The sequence below is a fragment of the Lactuca virosa genome, chromosome 2 (assembly GCF_052849685.1).
Source record: "Lactuca virosa cultivar CGN04683 chromosome 2, Lactuca_virosa_CGN04683_v6, whole genome shotgun sequence".
Classification (NCBI taxonomy): Eukaryota; Viridiplantae; Streptophyta; class Magnoliopsida; order Asterales; family Asteraceae; genus Lactuca; species Lactuca virosa.
In genome coordinates this window covers 291,244,903-291,263,978 of record NC_136427.1, presented here as the reverse complement: position 1 = coordinate 291,263,978, position 19,076 = coordinate 291,244,903, and the positions used below count along the sequence as shown (strand labels likewise).

At 31.4% G+C, this 19,076-nt stretch overlaps 1 long non-coding RNA gene across 1 annotated transcript; it reads left to right on the top strand.

Moving 5' to 3' along the window:
* The first annotated feature begins 1,076 nt into the window (after positions 1–1,076).
* Positions 1,077–1,886, top strand: LOC145157096 (uncharacterized). The gene is made up of 3 exons (XR_013737087.1): positions 1,077–1,171; positions 1,265–1,343; positions 1,568–1,886. It is a non-coding gene; the product is annotated as an uncharacterized LOC145157096 (long non-coding RNA).
* Positions 1,887–19,076: the final 17,190 nt, after the last annotated feature.

Here is a 19,076-nt window from a genome sequence, read left to right as displayed (position 1 = left end):
GGTACCCGCATACGCTCACCCCTACCTAATGTGACTTTTTTGTCTTGTTGTTTTTTTTCCTTATTTTGTTTTTTTTGTTGTTTTTAATTTTTTAATTTTTTATTTTAATCTTATTATTATATATATATATATATATTAAAATTCTCCATCCTTACCTACAGTAAACTTGGTGGTTTTTGGCAACTTTGATCCACCTATTTGTTGTATATCATAATTGGTCCAATAATTTATTCAAATTGCAATTTGGTCCTTGCTGGTCAATGCAACCGCTTCTTTTTTTTTTTCTAGATTGAGAGCCTCCTGTACACGTGGTGGCGTCTGGATATCTGTTGTCTACGTGTTTGCCATTCGACCTTTTCTCTTCACTACTCACCGTTTCTCCTATAATCCACCGCTCCATCATCGATCAACTATCCCTTTCTATTTTTTTCTCTAACATCTGTTCTTTACTCCGCTCCTTTCCTCCGATCGTTCAACTCCACCGCCATCGGATGTGAGTTCTACAAATACAGCCGATCGATTCCACCTTCCGCCTCCTTCCTCATCGCATTCTTCCCGACTCCCTAAATCGCACCCTCCAGAAGAAGATGAAGATAGGAGATATATTGCAACTAATAAGAGCATACCCACCAATTAACGTGTTTCTGAATAACAAACTTCTTTGAAGCATTTCAACAAATAGGTTATGGGCATCCCACCAGAGAAGAATGGATGATAGAATGGGAGTCGATGTTTCAATCTGTAGAAAAAGGAAGCTTGTCAAAGGAAGAAGACGACCGCAGGACGACTGCATCGGCAATTTCAACTGTTTTCTCATCTTCAGGAGATTGAACCTTAATTTTTTCATCTCTTAAACTTACTGGCCCTAGAACCATTCGCAGGTATGTATACGTATAATGAGACACACAAAATTTTCTTTTATTTGTTTCTCGAAACCGATTACGCTTTCATTGTCTGAATTAATATGGTCCTAAATTTTGAATCGATAGCTTCTCTTTGTCGATGATTCTCACGAAATCAGTTCCCTCTTCGCCTTGGATGTTCTTCCTTTTAACTTGAAATTGACCATGGTTCACAAATGATCTTCTTCTGCTACTATCGATGGTGTCCAAGACAGGCCTAAAATCGACTATTTTAAATTTAATGTTGATTTTTATTGGATTCGCATCAGGTATGATTTCCATATTCCACTCCTTTTTTTCTCTAATCATTTGATCTTTCACCTAAATCACTTTTCCGTTTATGATATTTGTTGAACTTGCAGGCATGTGACTGATTTTGATGAGATCACACATCACTTTGTTGAATGCATATATGTCCAGTCTTACAACACAAATTTAATGGTAAAATTTCACAACTTTACTCCAACTTTCTTAACATTAAACACATGATATTCAAATAAAAATGAAATTCCAATTCTTTATAAGTTGTTTGTGTGTTTATGGAATTGATAAAAGGGTGATAAATTCTTTGCAAGTTCCAACCAATTTGTAAGTTGTTTACTTTGGTTTATTTTAGTTTTATTATGTGAAATTCCAATTCTTTATAAGTTGTTTGTCTGTTTCAGAGCAAAGGAATCAGGATTACATGTAGAAGAAATTGTTATGCAATTGGACCTTCCTTTAGACAAGATTCGGTAATCCTCCATTTATCACCCTTTTATCAATTCCATAAACACACAATGCAGGTCAAAGAATGCAATATCTATAAAACTTGATCTACATTTACGCAATGATCATACCAAATATACTACTCTGAAAGATGTACTCTTTTTGGATGGAATATTTAACACCTCCTACAGAAAGATGTAAAATAAAAAAATGATATTAAAACCATGTTTTCCTTTAAGGATTTTTCAATGCAACCTCCAAGTCAAGAACTTATTGTTCGAGATTTGCATTATATTAGGTTGACATTTCGGTCATATTTACCATTGTGAGTATTTTGTCTATGCTTTTCATCAAGGGTATTTTTGTCATTTAGAACATCTACTAGGTTAAGAGACATTCCTTTTTTTTTTACTTTTGTATATGCCTTTCATCAAGGGTAGTTTTGTCATTTAAAACATCCGTTCTTCTTTTGTTTTCTTCAAGGTAAGGTTATTGATTTCCGCTCTTTGAGTTAACCGTCTACTCTTATTTCCTTCTACCTATTTGGTCTTTACTTCTTAAGAAGGCACATCAAGTTAATACTCTACAAGTAAGAACTACTTTCTTTTTATTCTTAGACGGAATAAATTGTGTGCATAACAGCTACCATCACTTCCAGCCTTCGTTCATTTTTTTCCTTAGTAGGAAAAAAAGTTACTTCGGAATACTGGTAAGTAGTTTTTATAGGGCTAAACGCAAGAAATAGCAATCTACTTTTCTATATTTGTTTATTGACTCATTGTACTTTCACTTTTCTCTTATTAAAGCATCATACTTTTACAAATCTAACCAATTATAAAATGAAAGTTGTTATGTTTGAGTAGGTTTTTGTAAGTATTTTGACATAATTGGAACAAATACAGATAAGATACTTACATTTTTTTTGTTTTTTTAGCTTTGTGTGTGCAAAGAACAGTCAAACAAAGAAAAATATTTCAAAACTTAAGTTTTGGAACGAACGCCCAGTCTCTGTCTCAATATTTTCCAAAATATGAAGAAAATGTACAATCTTTCAATTCCAAAATCAAGTGACTTTACTTTTACTTTAACTTTTGGATTCAATATTAGTTTCAATACTCGCTTTTTATATGAACTTCAGTTCATAAATTTGAGAAATTTATCATTTCTGTTTGTTTCATCTGTTATATAGTTTATTTGACTATAAATATTTCAAATTCAGTTTTTATTTTACTTATTGTTCATTTATTTTGTTTTTATACTTGGCATGATTTCCTACATCATGGATATTCTTAAAACGATTGAGGCAATCCAGGATCGATTGTTATCAGTAGCTAGCTTCCACCTTTATTAAAAAGGTCTCAGATATGTGACCAAGGTATGTATCTATTAATCAAAATAAAGGGCATTTTAGACATTTGGTCAATAGTCAAAATTTCCTATGTAACTATGTGCCAAGTCAAATATTGCTTTATTTTCAGGATGATGGGGGTGATGGACTGCACAATGACATCTTCAATTTGATATAAGTAAAGTTAAACCAATAGATGTTCTCCCAATTCTACCCTCTGTCCATTTGTTTATATCTTTCTATTTCTAACCAAATGACATGATCACATATTGTAAAGTTTTTATATAAGCATTTTGTTTTAGTGATTAAAGATGTATACTTAAATTGTGAATATGTGTTTTTGTTTATCTGTGTAGCTTTAAGAATCCAACATATGTGTTTTAAAAAGAGAATAGATCTCAGTTTACTTCTACTGTATTTCATTTTTAGGCATCATACTTTCATAGTCAACCAACTATAGCATCCTACTTCCATGGCGAACAACTGATAAATGATGACACCATCTTTTACATAATGTCTTCAGTCGGTTTTCTTTGATATTAGCGGCGAATCCGATCCCCGCAAAGCGGGATTTCCTATCTAGTTATTATTATTATTATTATTATTATTATTATTATAAATTTCGATAACCGTATAAAATTCGGACAACATTTTAAAATTCGGATGAAATTTTAAAATTCGGATGAAATTTTAAAATTCGGACGACATTATAAATTTGGACGACATAATAAAATTTGAACAACTATATAAAACGACATTAAAAGCAAAGTTTGTCTTTATTTATCACGAATATATTAATTGGTTCGGTATTATATTTGCGTGGTGCGTTATGCGGATTGAAAGCAAACTTTACTTTTGTTCCATTTTATATAGTGGTTCGAATTTTATAATATCATCCGAATTTATAATGTTGTCAGAATTTTATATGGTTATCGAAATAATAATAATAATAATAATAATAATAATAAGATTAAAATATAAAATAAAAGAAAAAACAACAAAAAAAACAAAAAGGGAAAAAAAGAAAAAAAAAATGATAATCAAAAGTAAAAGGTTAATTAGATTGATGTTATGGGAGTAAAATTGGTTAAGAGGGGTATTTATAGCACAATCCTTAATTTTTAATTTTCTTCTTTAACTTAGTTTTGCCTTCTATTCTAGTCCTCTATATCTTTTTATATTCACCCTAATAATATTGATATAAAAACTTATTACACAAATACTAAAATAACATAAACCAAGTTAATACATTAAAATAGGATCAACATTGAATATATTTTAATAAAACAAATTTATATCATCTTTACTTTTAGGTTTATAAATAAACTCTATATTTGATCACACTTTATTAATATAGATACTATTTTTTAAAAATAAAATAAAATGTTTTGTTTTTGTTATATTATATGACATAAATAAATATAAACTGACTAATATAATTTATATATCTTAAAAAGTTATATATATATATATATATATATATATATATATATATATATATATATATATATATATAGAGAGAGAGAGAGAGAGAGAGAGAGAGGTATGTTCAAATGAGAACATTTATTTAGTTTGAGAACAATTTTAAAAAATACGGAAGACGTCATTTAAGTTTTAATGAAATTTAACATAAAGATTCTCTTTAATTTCCTTTTTACTCACAAAACAACCGACACCCCACTCTGATCTCCCCCCGCCCAACACCACCTCCTTCCGCTTTATCAGCCGGAGCTTCCTCCCTGCCTTAAGGTTTCAATTTTACAGCCCAATTCTCTTCGTTTTCCTTGTTCTTATTCCTTCTATATATGTACTTCATGTAATGTAGTTCTTATAACCTGATAATTTTCTAGATCGAATCAACAGATCAAGGATTTGACGGTTTGTGTTTGCGGTTTTTGATTGTTTGATTATTCGTCGCTTCCATGAAACATGTACAAATCATTTGCAAATGATAATTAAATACATATCAAAAGTAATTCTGTTGTGCATATGACCAGGTGGTTCTGAAGGTTTATTTGCTCAAAAAACTCTTGAGATTACAAATGATGTTCTTGCAACCTAAAATATCAAGGTAATTTTATAGCAAACACAATTTTGGTAAATAAATAGTTTCATTCCTTGTTCATATCATATTGATGTTTAAGAAATTGGTGTCTCACCTGGTGAAACAAATAGCGCCCATCAGGTGTTTGACAAAATGTCACAAAGAAACATATTTGTTATTAAGATCTAAATACAAACCTTGTTGTTAACATTACTTATTTTACTTTTATAAGGCAGTAGAACTGAAAATTATTATAACATGTCTTCTACAAGTAAGACAGAGGTGACTTACAGAGCTTAATGGGTTAAGTTGGCAACTTAACCCTAATAAGTATAAAAGTGACATTTTATTTGAAAATCCTTAACTTTGAACCCTCATTAAGCCAAACATTAAGGCCCTTAGGTTAAATTGAATTTCACATCTCTATATCCTAATAAGTAACCAACAATTATGTTAAAAGTGATAAACTTAAGGCTTAACCATTAATTCCTTAATAGAACACCAAAAATGATTTAGAAGATATTATGATCAATTTTCCCAAATCTGTCCTCCAACTTCTAAAATCCGTGCAAGTCAATACAAACATCTAAAAATCATGAGACTTAGTTTTCTGGAAATCTTAGTGTGTCTACTTTTTTCAAACTTGGAATCACATTTCGAAATTCCAAATCCTTAAGGGGTAAAATTGGCAATCTTCTCAGGCTGGTCCATACTGTCACAGATTTCCTGCACTGTCTTCAAAAAATCATAATAAATTCATCAGAACTCCAAATGCCAAAATTCCAAAGCCTATAGTTAGATATGGATGTATAGTTTCCAACATATAAAGGGATTGATGTAATTCTTAGTAGATTGATACAGTTTATTCCAAGAGTGTTGAGTGGTCCAGAAAGTGACAGCTAAAAGTTACCAACTTGTAAATTTAATATAAAATAAGCCAAAAATCATTAGAATGAGATCTTTATATTTCTGAAAAGATAAAAGGGGGAAATTTACCAATATAATTTTATAAAAATTTAATAATGGGTTGAAAGGTAAGAAAACATATCCCAAACAGAGGACTACAATCAAATAGAAAATAAGGAAATATGTACATAAGTTTTATAAGATTAATACAACAAACACAAGCTAAATAATGTTATAATTTTTGTGTAGGTTCTCGGGAAGGAAAGGATCCATCTTGCTCATGCTAGCTAATTTTCAAGATCAAGGAGGTGAGTTACACTAACTCTCCTATTATGTAGGCATTACATTTTTTTAACAATCATGTTAAAAGTGATAGAAGATATTATGATCAATTTTTCCATATCTGTCCTTCAACTTCTAAAATCCGTGCAAGTCAATACGAAAATCTAAAAATCATGAGACTTAGTTTTTTGGCAATATTAGTGTGTCTACTTTTTCAAACTTTGAATCACATTTCGAAATTTCAACTCCTTGTGGGGTAAAATTGGCAATCTTCTCAGGCTGGTCCATGTTGTCATAGATTTCATGCACTGTTTTCAAAAAATCATAATAAATTCATCAGAACTCCAAATGTCAAAATTCCAAAGCCTATGGTTAGATATGGATGTATAGTTTGCACAAGATAAAGGGAACGATGTAATTCTTAGTAGATTGATACAGTTTTTTCCAAGAGTGTTGAGTGGTCCAGAAAGTGACAGCTAAACGTTACCAACTTGTAAATTTAATATAAAATAAGCCAAAACTCATTAGAATGAGATCTTTATATTTCTGAAAAGATAAAAGGGGGAACTTTACCAATATAATTTTATCAAAATTTAATAATGGGTTGAAAGGTAAGAAAACATATCCCAAACAGAGGACTACAATCAAAGAGAAAATTAGGAAATATGTACATAAGTTTTATAAGATTAATAAAACAAACACAAACTAAATAATGTTATAATTTTTGTGTAGGTTCTCGGAAAGGAAATGATCCATCTTGCTCATGCTAGCTAATTTTCAAGATCAAGGAGGTGAGTACTAACTCTCCTATTATGTAGGCATTACTTGTTTTATGTTATTGTTCACAGATACCCTAATAACATGTGATTATGTGTATCTAATCACATATGAATTATGTAGCTAAGATTTTTTTTCGCGTTCTCGATTCGATAATTGTTTTTTTCCACTTTAATCATATGTGATTAAATACATTTAATCAGATGTGATTATCTGTTTCTAATCACATATTATTTTATTTGGAAAAAAACAAATCTTGTCTATTTAAATCATATGTGATTAGATACATACAATCACATGTAATTATATACACGATAACAAATATTGAACCAAGAACGCGAAAACAAATCTTTATCCAAATTAATCATATGTGATTAAATACATATAATCACATGTGATTATATGAATCTAAATCACATATGATTTATGGGGACATAATTCATTTTTTCTTTGTCGATGTAATAGTTGTTCTCATGTATTTTATCACATGTGATTATATGTATAATCGTATGTGATTAAGTACATGAGCACAACTATTGAATCGAGAAGGAAAAAATGAATATTGTCCACCTCAAATCATATATGATTATATACATATAATCACATGTGATTAATTACACAAAAGCAATTATTCAGTCGAAACCGCAAAAATAAATATTGTCTACATAAATCATATCTGATTAAATACATATAATCACATGTGATTATATGTATCCAATCATATATGATTTATGTGGATGAGATTCATTGTCACATTCTCGATTCAATAATTGTTCTTTGTCCACTGTAACCATATGTGATTAAATACATATAATCATATGTGATTATATGTATCTAATCACATATGATTTATACAGACAAAAAATAATGATGTCTATATAAATCATATGTGATTAGATACATATAATCACATATGATTATATACACAAGAACAACTATTGAATCGAGAACACAAAGATAAATATTGTCCACATATATCATATGTGATTAAATGGATATAATCACATGTGATTATATGTATCTAATCACATAAAATTTATGTGGAAAATATTTATTTTCGCTTTCTCGATTTAGTTGTTGTTCTTGTATGCTTAATTACATGAGATTATATGTATCTAATTAGATATGATTTATATGGACAATATTCATTTTCACGTTCTTGTTCAATAGTTGTTCTTGTACATTTAGTCACATATGATTTCTGTACACAATATTCATTTTCGCATTTTTGATTAAATAGTTTTTCTTTTCCCACATTAATCATATGTGATTAATACATACAATCACATATGATTAAATACATAAGAAAAAATATTGAATGATGAATATTATCAATATAAATCATATGCGATTTGATACATATAATCACATGTGATTAAGTAGATGAGTACAACTATTGAATTGAGAAAGAAATAATGAATCTTGTCCACATAAATCATATGTGATTAAATACATATAATCACATGTGATTAAATATATTAGAACAATTATTGAATCGACGCAAGAATAAATATTTTCCATACGAATCATATGTGATTAAATAAATATAATTACATGTGATTAAATACACAAGAACAACTATTGAATCAACACGTGAAAACAAATATATCTCCATGTAAATCATATGTGATTAAATACATATAATCACATGTGATTTAATACACGATCCCAATTATTAAATCGAAAACACGAAAATAAATACGGCCCACGTAAATAATATTTTATTAAATACATATAATCACGTGTAATTATATGTATCTAATCACATATGATTTACGTGGACAATATTCATTTTTGCATTCTCGATTCACTAGTTTTTCACGTGTATTTAATCACATGTGATTATATGTATTTAATAATATATAAATCATATATGATTCGATACATATAATCACATGTGACTCGATACGTATAATCACATGTGATTATATACATGAAAGAAAACTAATGAATCAAAAACACAATAACAAATCTTTGTAGGTAGGGGTGGGGGTGGTGACGGTGGGTGGGTGGGTTGTTGCAAGTGGTGGTGATAGTGATGGGTGGTGGTTTTGGTGGGTGATGGGTGGGTGTGGGTGCTGGTGGCGAGTGGTGATGGTTGGGTGGTGATGATGGTGGGTGGTGACGGGTGGTGGTTGGTGGTGGTGGTGGTTGTGGTGGGTGGGTGGCGGTGATGGCGAGTGGTGGGTGGTTTGTGGGTGGTTGGTGGTGGTAGGTAGTGATGGGTGATGGTGGCGGGTGGTGGTTGGTTGTGGTGGTGGTAGGTGGTGGTTGTGGTGGGTGGGTGATGGGTGGTGGTGGTGGGTGGTGGGTAGTGATGGGTGGTGGGTAGTGGTTGGTGGTGGTGGGTAGTGATGGGTGGTGATGGCGGGTGGTGGTGATGGGTAGTAGGTAGTGGTTGTTGGTGGTGGTGGCGGGCGGTGGTGATGGGTGGTGGAGGTGGGTGGTGGTGGCGGGTGGTGGTGGTTGAGTGGCGATGGTGGTGGGCGGTGATGGTGGTGGTTGGTGGTGGTAGTGGTGGTAGTGGGTAGTGTGTGGTGGGTGGTGGTTGGTGGTGGTGGTTAGTGAAGGGTGGTGATGGTGAGTGGTAGGTAATGGTTGTGGGTGGTGGTGGAAGGCGGTGATGGAGGTGGGTGGTGGTGGCAAGTGGTGGTGGTTAGGTGGTGATGGTGGTGGGTGGTGATGGTGGTGGCGGGTGGTGGTTGATGGTGGTAGTGGTAGTGGTGGGTAATGATGGGTGGTGAGTGGTGGGTGGTGGTTGGTGGTGGTTAGTGATGGGTGGTGGTGGTGGGTGGTGGTTGGTGGTGGTGGGTAGTGATGGGTGATGGTGGCAGGTGGTGGTGATGGGTGGTATGCAGTGGTTGTGGGTGGTGGTGGCAGGCGGTGGTGGAGGGGGTGGTGGTGGCAGGTGGTGGTGGTTGGGTGGTGATGGTGGTGAGTGGTGATGGTGGTGGCGGGTGGTGGTTGGTGGTGGTGGTCGGTGGTGGGTAGTGATGGGTGGTGGTGGTTAGTGATGGGTGGTGGTGGCGGGTGGTGGTGGTGGGTGGTGTTGGTTAGGTGGTGAGTGGTGTTAGTTAGTGGTTTTTTTAATTGTTTGTAACTATTTTTTGATTATATGAATATTATAATTTTAATTAAAAAAATTGTGTGGTCCAAATTTGTTTTCAAATGTTCTCGCGATAAGAAATGTTCTTGATTGAACGTTCCCATATATATATATATATATATATATATATATATATATATATATATATATATATATATATATATATATATAGAGAGAGAGAGAGAGAGAGCTAGGTTCAAATGTTTTTAGCAACTATTGTGTGCCTAAATGCACCAATGAGAATTCAAGAAATAATAAATAATTAAATAAATCATTAAAGGGTATTTTGGACCTTTTGTACTTTTAATTAAGGAAATCATTTAATTGAAATCATTCAATTAAGGAAATAAACTAATCATTCAATTAAGGAAATAAACTAAGTATATTTGACCTAGTTATGTTTGTGGCCGAACACTTCATCATCGGCATCAACACCATCACCATCACCGATTCTGCTTCTTCTTCTACAATCGACGGATCCAAAAGGGAGCACATACTCTCGTCTCGCAATCGATGATGGACTCTGGGGTCGATGAGGCTGAAGAAGGGGATGCGGAGGAGCAGTGGCGCTGCTGTGGGGTCCGTGAACGCGAATGAGAAGCGAGGAGCGAACGGTGAGGAAATCCCGGCGATTGCAGGTACTTGGACGGAGGTATGCTCCGGCAGCCTCCTGTTCTTCTTTCTCTGGTTCGGTAATCCAACAACTAGGGGATATAACTGGAAATTATTTACCTCAATCGAGATTGATTTTATCTCGATTTTGATTCAAGATCGAGATTGTGTTCATCATCTTATTAAATTCGATTTCTTCAATGGTTTATTTATGTTCGATTGAAGAAATATTCTGATACAACTTGCACTTCACAGTCATAAGTTGGATTTTGTTTCGAAAAAGTCAAAATCGGTGTTCATATTTCTAAATCGATAATGTAAATGTGTGTTTGTTTCTTGAATTCATGACTGGGAATGAATGCAGATGTGTGTTGATGATTCAATCACAGCTCTTGAATTCTGTATTCAATCACAGCTCTTGAATTATTTAATGTATTCTATTAGAATTTATTTTATATAAATGTATTCTGTTAGAATGTTTGAGAATAATTGTCAACAACAAGTATATTTGTTTTCTACTACATTCTGTCAGAATTTATAGTTTGTATTTTCTAATATATTCTGTCAAACTTTATAGTCTTTAATACATTCTGTCAGAATTTATAGTTTTTATTCTCTTAGAATGCATTAAATTTTTTAATGTTTGAAACTTGATTATGTTTTCTTTGTGGATTTAGGTTTTGAAGAGACTAATATTGATGTAGAGAAGGAAGAAAACATAGAGAACGAGAGTGGATTATACCAAAATGTGTTATGCTACAATGTATAAAGTGTTGCTAAAAAATAATATTATCTCAGAATAAATTAGTGTTTTTGTTAGATTTTGATGTTTTTTTTCTTTTTTCTTTCAGAATGTTGTTATTATTCAATGAATCACAATCATACAATGTAATTATTTGATATATTATTAGTTCAAGAATTGATTTTGTGTATTCTTTTCAGAATGTATTTACTAGTTTATGGTTGGCATTCTGTCATTCTGACAGAATAAAATCGAAAAATATATTTACTAGTTTATGGTTAACATTCTATCATTCTGACAGAATAAAATCGGATTTTTAATTTTGAATTAATTTAAAATATTCAGATTTTTAAAAATAAAGGAATTAATTATCCCTAAAAATCTGAAAAATTCCTTTTTTAATATAGGTTAATTGACTAAAATGCCCTTATGCTTAAATTTGTGTGATTATATGGTATATGTTATCCTATTCTACTATCATAGACCCTCAGAATATGACCTTTGATTATATTTCATCCGATGGTCCAGATCTGTGCATTCTGGCACACAATAGTTACTAAAAACAAAATAACCTAACCCTATATATATATATATATATATATATATATATATATATATATATATATATATATATATATATAAGTACGTTGAAATGAGAACAATTATACATTTGAGAACATTGGAGAACAAATCTAAAACATTAATATTTTTTAATTAAAATCATTAAATATTACTCAAATTAATAAATAAAAGTATCCACTCATCTTAGCCTCCACTATATTAATTTACCACTCAATAATATTATATCTCTTTGAAGCTGCTCCATCGAAACTACCAGACCGCCGCCTGCCGTCGACCGCCGCCCGTCGTCTGCCGTCTGCCGTCCGTCGTCAGACCGTCGGAATATGACGGATTGACGATACCACCGTCAGAACACTATTTTTTCGCTCTCTAACATCCGTTTTCGCCTCCTAGCTTCACCTTCTCGTTTCCCTTCTCCGAACCGCCACCTTACACCACCTACTTGAATCAGTCGGAGAAGCACCTCATAAGAAAACACCTCATTTTCGTCTCCTCTTCGATCTAGTTCTCACCGGCCACCAGATCTAGTTTCACCAGATCTAGATCTGATGTTAAGGCCACTAGATCTGGTTCTTGATCTCGTTTCACCAGCCACGGTCGTAGCGACATTATAAATTTCTGATCTACTTTCTCCGGCCACCGCCACTGCCAACTCCGACTCCGACATAGATCTGGTTTGCTTTCCTTCATGTTTGCTTAAAAATTTCTTCAGATTTGTTTTAATGGAATGTTTTAATGTGTTTTTGAAATTTCTGGTTGTGGTGGTGATGGAGATGGAGATGTTGGTGATTTTTGTGTTTAATTCGTATCGTAGCTTATTTATCATGGTCAAATCCCCAATTTCTTCAGAGATAAAGACGGACCTAGTTTGTTACAGTCCCTTCTAAGCTCATATAACTTTTAAATATCCTTTTTTTTATTATTGGTAAATGAAAAATAAAGAGAGTTTATATATCTTAATATTATAATAATTCTCAGAAACCGATTAGAAAAAAATACAAATTTTTAATATTGATTTTCGGTAATCCATATAAGTGAAATCCATTTGTATCTAATTCTTTCTTTTCTAATTCTCCTATAGCAAACCGACACCGTTTTATTTAATTGCCATTTTTTATTTTCTTTATTTTTTTATGTTTGTAAAATAACCAATTATATCATAAATTTTAAATTCATTAAATTTGTTAAATTTTAAAAACATATACTTTTATGTTTAACTATTAATCTGTATTAAAAAATTAATTAATAAAAGATTATTATAATAAATGTGACAAATTTAATAATGCATATTTATTCTAAAACTATTTACATCGTTAAAATATATACAAAGTATTTGTTAATAATTTGACTGGACCAAGAAGTTGGAAATGTGTTTTTCCCTTAGGGTTTGAGGGTTTAAGTCCCGTTATAGACAATAATAAAGTAGTTTAATAATAGAATTTAGTAGTTTAAAAAAAGTAATGACATCTGATGCTAAGTATTTTATATATCAATTCTTATCATAGTTTTTTTTTTTTTTTTTATACTTTTGTTCCTGCTATCCGTTCATAACAATATTGGAACATAATAATTTGTATAATCAATTAATAGATTGAAAATCTTATATTTAGTGGCATATATTTCTAAGTATTTTATATATCAATTCTTATCATAGTTTCTTCTTTTTTATACTTTTGTTCCTGCTATCCGTTCATAACAATATTGGAACATAATAATTTGTATAATCAATTAATAGATTGAAAATCTTATATTTAGTGGCATATATTGAGTCATATATATTATATGGTACTGTGATTATATATTTTACCAAAAACCTAATTGATTTTCCAAAATAAGAACAAAAAACTATTTTTTTTAAATACGATTTGACTACTAGATTATATATTTTAACTATATTACTGATTTTTTCAAACTTCCTAATTTACGTTCATCTAGATATAAGAAAAAAAAAAGCATAAATTTTGCTTGGAAAAAAACTAAATGAATTATTATCTATAATATAGTTTTATATTTTATGTGAAACAACTAACATATATGATAATTTTTTTTAAACAAAATGAAAATAATAATTATACATAATAAATACCAAAATAATAACTATATGTGATTAAAAACATATAATAATGTTGATTAAATACACAAAACAACTATTGAATCAAAAACATGAAAACAAATATTGTTTATATATTCATATATGTGATTAAAATATAAAAAAATCACATTTGATTAAATACATATTAACAATTATTGAACCGAGAATGTGAAAATGAATTATGTCTATATAAATTACATGTGATTAAATACATATAATTACATGTGATTAAATACACGAGACTAACTACTGAATCGAAAAAGTGAAATTTAATATTGTCAATATAAATAATATATGATTAAATACATATAATCACATGTGTTTATATGTATCTAATCTCATATGATTTATGTAGACACAATTTATTTTTGCGTTCTCGATTCAATATTTGTTCTTTGTCAACATTAATCGAATATGATTAAATACATATAATCACATATGATTATATGTATCTAATCAATCATATATGATTTATATAGATAATATTCATTTTCACGTTCTAGATTCAATAGTTGTTTTGTATATTTAATCATATATTATTATATGTATCTAATCATATATTATTATATGTATCTAATCATATGTGATTACATATATATAATCACATGTGATTAAATACATAAGAAAATATATTGAATCTAAAACTTGAAAATGAGTTTTAACCATACAAATCATATGTGATTAGATACACGAGAACAACTATAAAAATAATGAACGCGAAAAAAAATCTTTTATTCATAAATCATATGTGATTAAATCCATATAGTCACATGTGATTCTATAAATGAGATCAACTATTGAGTCGAAAACGCAAAATTGAATATTGTCCATATAAATCATATGTAATTAAATACATATAATCACATGTGATTATATGTATCTAATCACATATGATTTATGAAAACAATATTCATTTTCGCTTTCTCGATTCAATAGTTGTTATTATTATCTAATCACGTGTGATTAGATTATATGTATCTAATCACATATGATTTATATGGACAATATTCATTTTGTATTTTCTATTCAATATTTGTTCTTGTGTATTTAGTCACATGTGATTATATGTATCAAATCACATATGATTTCTGTACGCAAAATTTGTTTTTGCATTCTTGATTCAAAACTTGTTCTTTTTCCATATTAATCATATGTGATTAAATACATATAATCACATGTGATTAAGTACATGAGAAAATTGTTTAAACAAAAAATCGAAAACGAATGTTGTCTACATAAATAATATGTGATTAGATACGTATAATCACATGTGATATATATATATATATATATATATATATATATATATATATATTTAATCACATATGATTTATTGGATTAAATACATATAATCACATATGATTTATGTGATTATATTTATTTAAATACACGAGAAGAACTATTGAATCACATTGATTTATGTGGATAAAATTCATTATTACGTTCTCGATTCAGTAATTGTTCTTTGTTGACTTTAATCATGTTTGATTAAATGCATCTAATTACATGTGATTATATGTATCTAATCACATATGATTTATAAGGACAAAAAGAATTTTGTCTATATAAATCATACATGATTAGATACATATAATCGTGTGATTATATAATGGGTTGAAAGGTAAGAAAACAGATCCCAAACAGAGCACTAGAATGAAAGAGAAAATAAATAAATATGTGCATAAGTTTTATAAGAGTAATACAACAAAGCACAAGCTAAATAATGTTATAATTGATGTGTAGGTTCTCGGAAAGGAAAGGATTTATCTATCTCACGCTAGCTAATTTTCAGGTTCAAGGAGGTGAGTTACTTCAACTCTCGTATTATGTAAGTATTACTTATTTTATGTTATTGTTTATGGATACCCTAATCCGGTAGAATGAACAAGGCAGAATGTAGTTTGTTCTCTAGTGAGATAAGGAAACAAGATTCATTTTCGAGTTCTCTATTCGTTAGTTGTTCTCGTGTATTAAATCATATGTGATTATATGATCTAATCACATATGACTTTTATGCACAAGATTCATTTTTGTGTTTTCGATTCAATAGTTGTTCATTGTCCATATTAATCGTATAGTATGTGATTAAATACATAAAATGACATATGATGAAATACATGATAACAAATATTGAATTGAGAACGTGAATTTGAATCTTATTCACATAAATAATATGTGATTAGATACGTATAATCACATGTGATTAAATACACGAGAACAACTATTGAATCGAGAACATGAAAATGAATATTGTCCATATAAATCATATGCGATTAGATACATATAATAACATGTGATTATGTGTATCTAATGTGACATCCCCATTTTCACGGCCAGAAAAGACCGATTTTGTTTATGCTTTATAAAAATCAGAGTACTTCTTTTAATAAAAATGTTGCGGAATTAGTTCCCAGTAAAACATGATAAATACATTATCAAAGCATTTTCGAAGAAATGTATTTTTATTCATTTTAAAACATTTGGGATGTCATCGTTAATACAGAAACATAAGCATAAACAGAACTTACATTCATTTACACTAGTGATCTACATCTCCTTTAAATCTCTCAGTGTAAAGTAGCTTCATATTGACACATGTGATACAAATAAGCTTGAGTGGGTCAGGTTGGGAAACCTGGTGAGTACATAGGGTTTTCAACCCACAATAATATAATTATTATGTTTAAACATCAAACAATCAACCCAATTACCCATCCCCATTATCTTCTTTACTCTTAAGGATCTACCCTAAGAATCAACTATTCCTCGTTCATTCATTCCTAAGGATCATCCTAAGGAATCGGCACGAAGTCCATCGTCACCGGGGTTTAGGCACTAAGTTTGCATAGTCGCCATGATTTATACAATAGGCACTAAGTCCGCATAGTCACCAGGGTTTAGGCACTAAGTCTGCATAGTCGCCATGGTTTATACAACAGGCACTAAGTCCGCATAGTCGCCAGGGTTTTGGCACCAAGTCTGCATGATCGCCAAGGTTTAGGCACCAAGTCTGCATGATCGCCAGGGTTTAGAGTACACCGGGTGAACACATCGTTCACAACACCTACAGGTTGCGAGCCTGCTAGCGTTCCACTGGACTGTCTAGAATAGTCCGTGGTTGTCATCCATACTCTACTAGATGACGGGGACATCATTTGGGAAAAAGGCTTCTCACATCGTCCACCTCTCACCCTTACCTCATGGTCTAACTCATCATCCAACTCATATGTCATCTACCCATGTTTTACCCAACATATTATGTAGATATAAATACATATACAGTTTAAATCATATAAAACTTGTATAAAATCGTTCCTTCAGCATAGATAGCAAGTATATAGATAATATGCACACATAACACGTAATTTATATAAAATACTTCATATCTATGTGTAAGATGAAAGTAACTATGCACTCACTTGAAAAGGTGGTGATTCCAAACTCAGACAACGCTTCGCTTCTTAAAGAAAAAAAAATTTCCTTCGACGAAACCTAGTATTATTACCACTAGAGTTTAGTCTATTATTCGCCGAGACTAATTAATAGTCTAGCTATTATTACTATTATATAAGCGTTAAAAAATACTTATATAACCCATAATAATAGCCCAAATACTTATTATAAGTTCCTAATAACGTTACTATAATTAAATAAAAGCTATATTAAAAATAGCGTAGGCGTAGCTCACTTACAGCGGGTTTTATAGAAAATCGGGCTTTGCTTGGAGCAGCGTTCCCGAGCCGAAAAGCTCTTCTTCTCGGAGCCGTCGCGTACTCCGGGGCTTCCGCCTCGTGCTAGGGAGGTTCCCTAGGCTTTTCGGGGGGTTTCGGGGCTAGAGAGAGGTTCTAGAGAGAGAGTAAAGAGAAGAAAGAATGGGAAACGTGTGAAGAAAATGAGGATGGGAGAGGTTCCATTTATAGGGTGAAAAATGGCTGAACTTGGTGCCACATGTCACCATCTAGTGGCAAGACTTGGGGAGAAAGCAATGGCCAAGATTGTGCCACATCACCAATTTTTGCACAGCACACTGCCGACTTCTAAAATCCGTAACTTTCACATACGACCTCTGTTTTTGACGTTATTTATATCCACGCGTAGGTAAAAATAAGATCTACAACTTTCATTTTGATTCCGTCGGCTAATTCTCGACCGATCTTAAATTTAATAGTACGAGGAGATTATACTGTTAAATGTCCGCGTAAAATTCATAACTTCTACACACGGACTCTGTTTTTGCTTGTCTTTTTACCGTTGAGTTCCTATTAATGAGATCTTCAATTCTCATTTAGGTCGCGTAGGCCAAAAACAGCTCGTTCTAAAATTCGAGTTTCGGGTTATGCACTGCTAAGCCAAATCTTAGAAAATTCATAACTTCCTCATACGAAATCAGATTTGGGGGTTCTTTTTTTGTATGTTCTCGGTTTAACATATACTACAACTTTTGTTTAGATTTCTAAGGCTAAAAAGTCCTCCATCGTAAATTCACTATTTACGTCTCCCGGTGTCGTGCCGGTTTTGCCATAAAACTTCGACGGATCATAACTTCTTTGTTATAACTCGGATTTCAACGTTCTTTATATGTACAGAACCCTTGAGACGTATTCTACAACTTGGTTAAGATTATTTATTCTAAATAATCTTTTGTCAAAAAGTCGACTTCGACCCCTATTATCTCTAAATTGACTAGCCCGGATCTACGGGCGTTACATCTAATCACATATGATTTATGTGGCTAAGATTCAATTCTGCGTACTCGATTCAATAATTGTTTTTTTCCACTTTATATATATATGTGATTAAACACATTTAATCGGATGTGATTATATGTTTCTAATCACATATGATTTTATTTGGAAAAAAACGAATCTTGTCTGTATAAATCATATGTGATTAGAAACATACAGTCACATGTGATTATATACACGATAACAAATATTGAACCAAGAACACGAAAACAAATCTTTATCCAAATTAA